General features: G+C 41.5%; 1 long non-coding RNA gene across 1 annotated transcript; it reads left to right on the forward strand.

Moving 5' to 3' along the window:
* The first annotated feature begins 599 nt into the window (after positions 1 to 599).
* LOC120324652 lies at positions 600 to 1,466 on the forward strand. The gene is made up of 2 exons (XR_005566136.1): positions 600 to 725; positions 1,214 to 1,466. It is a non-coding gene; the product is annotated as an uncharacterized LOC120324652 (long non-coding RNA).
* The last annotated feature ends 5,304 nt before the right edge of the window (positions 1,467 to 6,770 follow it).

Raw genomic sequence — 6,770 nt, forward strand, 5'->3', positions numbered from 1 at the left:
TCTGGTTTCTCAGCTGCATCCTCGCCCCTGGAGCATCCTTTCTCTCCTAAATCAAGTTAAGGGTCACTCTCCTATGAAGAAAATCCATTTGTAATCCTTACAAGTTCATATTGGTAGCAGCAAAGTCTTCTGTCTCATTCAGAAAACTCCATTGAAAACTTTAGCAACATAACATAGGATGCTTTTATTAATTTATCCAAGTTCAGTTTTTTCTCTAATCCTGTTAAATTCCTGGCCCCTCTAACCCCTGCTGGTGGCAATGAGCTCTGCAGATCTGTAGAACATTGGCCATGTGTGCACACTCAGAGCACTTCGGCAAAACATACGGACAAACTTTCTGCCTGCAGATGTGAAATGTGCTGCCAACACTGAGCTTCTACCAGTGGAGTTTACTAAGAGCTGGCTGGTGAAATACAGTGTTATCAGCATGCTACAGCCACACTTTGGCTGTCTCTGAGAGTGACGGATCACATCATACAACCAGGTAACACAATGCCTGTGGTTCTGGAATGACCACTGCATGGATGTGACATCAAGCACTGTGACAGCCACCAGGAGAAAAACTCACATCAGCAATCAGACACTGTTTGTCTTGATTTCTTTAAACTAAATATCTACAATTTTTTATCCAGTGGTGTTTGAAGAGAACAACCCAGCTACAAAATCAAGTGTAGACTGGGAAGAAGAGCAGGTGGAAGGGGAAGAGCTAGATCTTGTTTTGTGAGGTAGGTTACATGTATTTGGGTGTCAATTCATAGGAGAAGTTTCACTTGACATTATCTGAAGTGGTCAAAATACTCAACCCTACCAGTTGGGGTTTATAATAGAAATGCCCACTCAACCTTAACTCCAGGAGCCACAATTGTAGCAATATTATACACCCTCACTGGACCTATTCAAGCTGCATTTTGATGATCTGGCTTACTCTTAACATGCAATTGTTGGCAACTGCCAAGCATCAGGGCTCTCCTGATTGTTAAAATGTTCTGTCTGAGCATGGCTCAGACTTGCTCATCTCATGAACGCTGTCTTTAGGGTTACTCGAAAAAAACCCAAACTGAACCCTTTTTATTTAAAGTGATGATACACAGGAAAATGAATGCATAGTGTATGAATAGCTACAGCAATTGTAGTGTTGTTTACTGAGCAATTGCATACATGAAAACGACACTTTGCTTGCAAAGGGTAAATTATCTTTATCTGCACCTTCCAGACCCCCAAACCCTGCACCAAGGCTTCCTGGCTACCGAGCAGAGTTCGAAGACTCAATGCATTGGAAGGGGAATGTGGAAGGAGTGAAACAGGCCTCTACGGTCTTTGGAAGCTGGCCAGGGGTGAGGCCATTGGATCTATATTTAGGAGGGGTTTCACTTAATAGGGCTTGCAGCTGTGCATAGGTTGGGGTGTGAATTCCATCTCTCCCGACATACAAAACCAAAGCTTTATTAAAGAAGCAGTGACTTCGAGCTGTTCTGAAGTACCCTATCATTTTCACTACGCTGTTCATCTGTTAAGGCATTTATATGACACATATAGGAAATAAAAGGCATCAATAAACCCTATGTTTTGAGTATACAGATACAATGACCAATAATAGCGTTAATAACCTGAAACAACGTGAACAGAACCAATGCTTTGTACCAATATAGCTTTTCACAAATTAATGTTCAAAAGTATAAATTCCCTAACCACTAGTGTCAGAGCTGGAAATATTATTGCCTCTGTTTTATACGTAGGAAAACTTGGAGCACAGAATGGCTTTTTGATTACCCAGAGCCATACACAGCCATACCTTAATCCTTACATTGAGATCACTGTGCATAAAGTGCAATGCCAGGGCAATATCTGTTGCTATGTATTTGTGCATGGCTCAATTCAGTGGGACCCTGAGCCCAACCTGATGCTCTCCAAATCTTCTACTGAGCAGCCCAGACAGGAACAGTTCAATACCATGAGTTTCTCCCACTCTATTCCAGTCAAAACTCAGTGCTGGAGTAAAAACAGTCAGCTTCCTAAGCTTACACTAAATGACAACTCAGAAGAAGAGGACTTATCAAAGTGCAAAGTCTTTATTTTGTAGTATATATATTGCAAAGTCTTTTTTTTTTTTTTAATTCCGTGAGTCTATAGACTCTGCATTTTTTACTCTGCATTTGTGCAAGCCCACAATTAAAAGTAAGAACTTGTGCTTCATCTTTAATTGAGGATTTTTCTCTAAATCTATACATATGGGCCCAGTCTTGCAAAACATTTCTACATAACAACTCTCAGACGTGACCTTTTCCACTAAGCCACAGAAACACAACCATGCGTTGTGGTGCTCAGCACCCTGTGCCCTGTTTCCTCAGCATCCTTTTTCTTGGTCTGGATGAACGTGCTCTTACTCATTTGATATACAAGGAGAACATTGCTCTAACACAAAACTTAATCAGTTCTCTCTTTGTGTCTGTCTTCTGATTGCCCCTTCTCTTCCAAACTAAAAATAAGTTCTTTGTATTCACTAAACTCTGTTACAGCTTTAGCTTCTCTTTCCCATTGTCTCTAGTTTGCCATTAAAATGTACTAAGTGCTCTTAGTTACACCATGATGCAGCCTCCCTTGCTCTAGTTAAATTTTCCAACATGCACATTTCTGCTTTCCCCCAGTCTATCCCCACAGGGAGAGAAGCTCCTCATAAATACCTAAAGAGCAACCTTCTCCACTCGCTTATTTGTTATTCCTCTTCACCAGCTCGGCAGGGACAACAGGTCCAAATGAAATCTTTTTTCTCCTCCTGTGTTTGTGGTCTAATAATGGCCGTATGTTTGACCATGACTCATTGGATACCTATGTATTCTCCCTGGCAACGAGCAGAAATGCTCCGTTTTTGAGACCAGACTAGATTGGGTTTACCAAGGACAACATAGAAACAGACCAGACTTTATCCTTCTTAAAACATTTCGCTGCCCTAACTAGAAACAAGAATTGTAAGCACCCTGGGACAAAGACCATCATTCTGTTTGGCATTTCATAACACCAAGCACGGGAGAGTCCTGGCCCTTGCCTAGGACTCTGAATATTTGAAACAAAATAAAATAAAATAAAATAAGAAAATCAGCTTTTTCAGTGGAGCCCGTGTAAAAAATCTCTGTCTTTATGAGTACAACAGGAGAAACAGCAACATGCCCCCAAATGTACCTGTTAGACACACACACAGTGAGGCAAAGTCACCATTAACAGCTTTTCAATGTTCCACTTGCAGTTATGGTTCTGTATAGAAACAGAGTTGATGCAAAAATAAAGCTACAGTTATCCAAAACCCACCACTCACAATATCATCCAGCTTAAGTTGTTCAAATTACCTTGCTGTAACTGATTTTTTTTCCAATTGGCTAAAATACTTATTGTAACACTTAGCTGTGAACAAAGTGCAGAAATGAAGGGCTGTGAATTGTTTCAAATTAATGGCTATAAAGTATGACTTAAATGCTTTTATTCAAAACTAATTATTTGAGAGCAGGTATTCTTATACTTCTTTAACAGCAGGATGCAACATTTTTAGCATTATGAAAAAGAAGCTTTTGCCATGTAAACTCATGGGGTGAAATCTCATCCTTGATCTTCAAAGTGTGACAAAGAGCTATTGATTGGGAGCATATTGTCATTTAAATTACAATTAGGGATGGGTGAAAGGTGGTTATTCAACAATTCAAATCTTTTTAAAAAATGCTGTCAAGGGCAACTTAACCTTAACCTAAACACACACTTTTAAAAACTTCTGAGATTTTCAAGTATTTCAGAGAGCAATATGATGCGTTTAAATCAACAAATCTGTAGATTTCAAGAATAACATATACTGCATTTTATTAATGCTTTAATTAAAAAAGCCCTTGTGGAACACTTTCATTCCCTGTTACCATGAAACACATTTACTCCAAAACTGAAGAAGGGAGGTGGAAGGGGAGGTCTTTGCAGTTTTTAATCAAACTGTATCACTCAGTTCATCTTGCTAGAAGAGCTAATAACATGATTTAAAATCCAGATCCAATTTCTACTATAATCAATGCAAGTCTCATTCTCGGAGGAATTTGTTTATGATCCCCAGAACCAAGTGGAGAAGAGGGCTAGACCGGGTCGCAGGAAGGCTGGTGCAATTTGCAATTGCTGCTGGCCAACTGGCAACCCCCAATGGGCTACCACTTCTCTACTACCACTGTTCACTGAGATCCCAGGATCTCAGCCCAGAGTGGGCCACGAGATTTTATCAAGGTATCTGCAGTCACAGGAAATTCCAGTCACTACTGAACCTGCCCGTGGCCTATGGTCAAGGTTGCAACTCAGCTGGATTTTACCCAGAGGACCAACAAAAGGAGCCACTTCTCCTGCAAACCACAAGCTCAGGGGTACAGCCTGCCACTCAGCAACATTTTGGGCCCTTGTTGGGGTCTAGATCCATGGTATACCTTCTGTCATGACACAAAGACAAGCCACAGTGAGAGTACCCAGCATCATGTCACCTGGCAGTGCTTTGGCAGGGCAAGAGAAGGGCTGTGCCAGCCTCTGATGGGCTTTTCTTCAATCTCATTAGTCAGAGTTCAAGCAGCTCTCTCTCCCCTTTCAGAGAGGATTATGCTGCCCTGCCAAGTTAGGAAGAGCATTCCTAGCCCTGCAGGACAAACAGCTTCCCAGACCTGTGTTTATTTTCTTGGATGGCATATGTAGCCCATTGTGTGATTAGGTAGCACAGCGGGGTTCAGAAAGTGGAATTTCCCAGAATGCTCTGGGCTCTGGATGAGCGCCAGCATCGGGATCAGGGAGGAATGTTTTCTTTCACTATACACTGGTGAATGTGGCAGACTTCGAAAGAGATTTTGACTTTCCCCTTTAGCACTCAGGAGTTGAAGACTCCTTTTTGCCACATACACAGTGGGAACTTTTTCCTTGCCAATTTATTACACATTTGGGTCCTGCTCCAAAATTGCAATGAAATCTGTGGAACCTGTTAGCTTCAAGTAACTTTGCATCAGATTCCCCATGGGCTTTCCTTCCCCTGGCATGTCAGAGGTCTGGTGGGAAGGGCAAAACTTGGAATGCTCCACCAGATTGCCTCAGCTCTCTGTGCTCCATGGGCAGTGCAGGATGTGTGGCACACCAGCAAGGACTGCAGCTAAGGTCAAGCTTCCCGTATTTTGAACTTGTTGGCACAGACTAGCTGCAAGAGGAGGAGGAATTATTTTGAACAAAAATCCCACTGATCTGTTTTGGGAGTGGTGATAATCAGAACATCCTATTTAACTTTTGACCACAGAACAAGGGAGAAGAGCCAGAAAGGTTTTAGGAGGGAGAGCTTTTATATGTTTCTTTCTTCTGGTCTGTTTTCATACTAGTAAGTAATAAAAAGGAAATTTTGATTAAAATACAGTAATCACAACATTTGAAGCTATTCAGCTGTCCAAAGAATAGCAGGTACAGTCCACATTTCTGGGTTTCAAAACAATTGTGACAAGTAGAAATTCTTTACTGTGAAGGTAGTGGGACATCAGGACAGGTTGCCCAGAGAAGATGCGGCTGCTCCATTCCTGAAAGTGTTCAAGGCCAGGTTGGATGGGGATTGGAGCAACCTGGTGGAAGCACCTAGTGGAAGGGTTGGAACTAGATGGTCTTCAAGGTCCTCTCCAACCCAAAGGGTTCTATGGTTCTACGAAGTAGCGTCAGCACAGAAAAAAGGCATTTAATAGATCTCATTCTAAAGTTTAATAAAATCTCTTTTAAAATCTGCTAAACTAAAATCACCCTGCATTATTTGGAATAGGGACACATGGCAACAAGACTTGCAGGGCTTGCAGAGCGAACCCCGCTCAGCTGGCCTTTGTTGAGGGAGCATTTGCTGCTATTACATTTCATTTCTCCAGTTGCATTTTAACTGCATAAGTAGATACAATGGGGAACTTGCCCTCCTTACTGATAGCAGCAACTCTGGGAATGGTAATGGAACTGTCATCAGGAAAACCACTTTGTTTTGCTGTGCCCACCGCTCTCCTCTCTCATGTTGCTGTTTACTGACAGAGTTCAGTATGTATTTAATACAGAAGAGGCAGTAGGGCCTGGATCTCATCTGGCTGGAGTCAAGTTTGTAAAGACAAGAAGTAGCTTCATCTCAGTCACCAGCTGTGATCAGTGGGGGGAAAAAGAATCATGCACACAAGTGTTGCATCCATTTGTTAGCCCAAAGAAATAAAATAAAACGAGTTTCTGTAACATTTGGAACACATTGCAAAGACCAGGAAAATGAAGGTAGTATCTGTGACAAAATTTGCAAGTCACTGATATACTGGAGAAGTACTAAAAGAATATTGTTTGTCACTGCAAATAGGCAATTTACATTATTGTTGCTTTAAAGCTCCCAGAATGCATAATATCTATTGTATAAGAAATTACTGATGGCTCTTATCAAGGTTAACTCCTATTTGGTTAAACTGGCACTTTGCAAGGCAACACGAAATTTAGAAACAGAAGAGTTTTTTGATAAAATGCCTGCAAATATAATTTCCAAGCGCTTGGAGAAGGAGCATCCAGCAGGGAAAGGGAACTGGGATGCGAGATGCGCCAGTGCCGCCTTGTGGAGGCTTCAAACTCCGACTAGATCCTGTTTACTCAAGCTAATGGCTCATTTGCAAAAAAAGTCCCCAATGCAGGGCTCTTTCATAACATTCGTACAAAGCAATTCTGCAGATAATAAATAAAACAAAGGCAGAGGAAAGCTGGGCTTAATTCCGGATGTAATCCTTACT

The sequence above is a fragment of the Pipra filicauda genome, unplaced genomic scaffold (genome assembly GCF_003945595.2).
Source record: "Pipra filicauda isolate LSUMZ 115617 unplaced genomic scaffold, ASM394559v2 scaffold63_size3267554_pilon, whole genome shotgun sequence".
NCBI lineage: Eukaryota > Metazoa > Chordata > Aves > Passeriformes > Pipridae > Pipra > Pipra filicauda.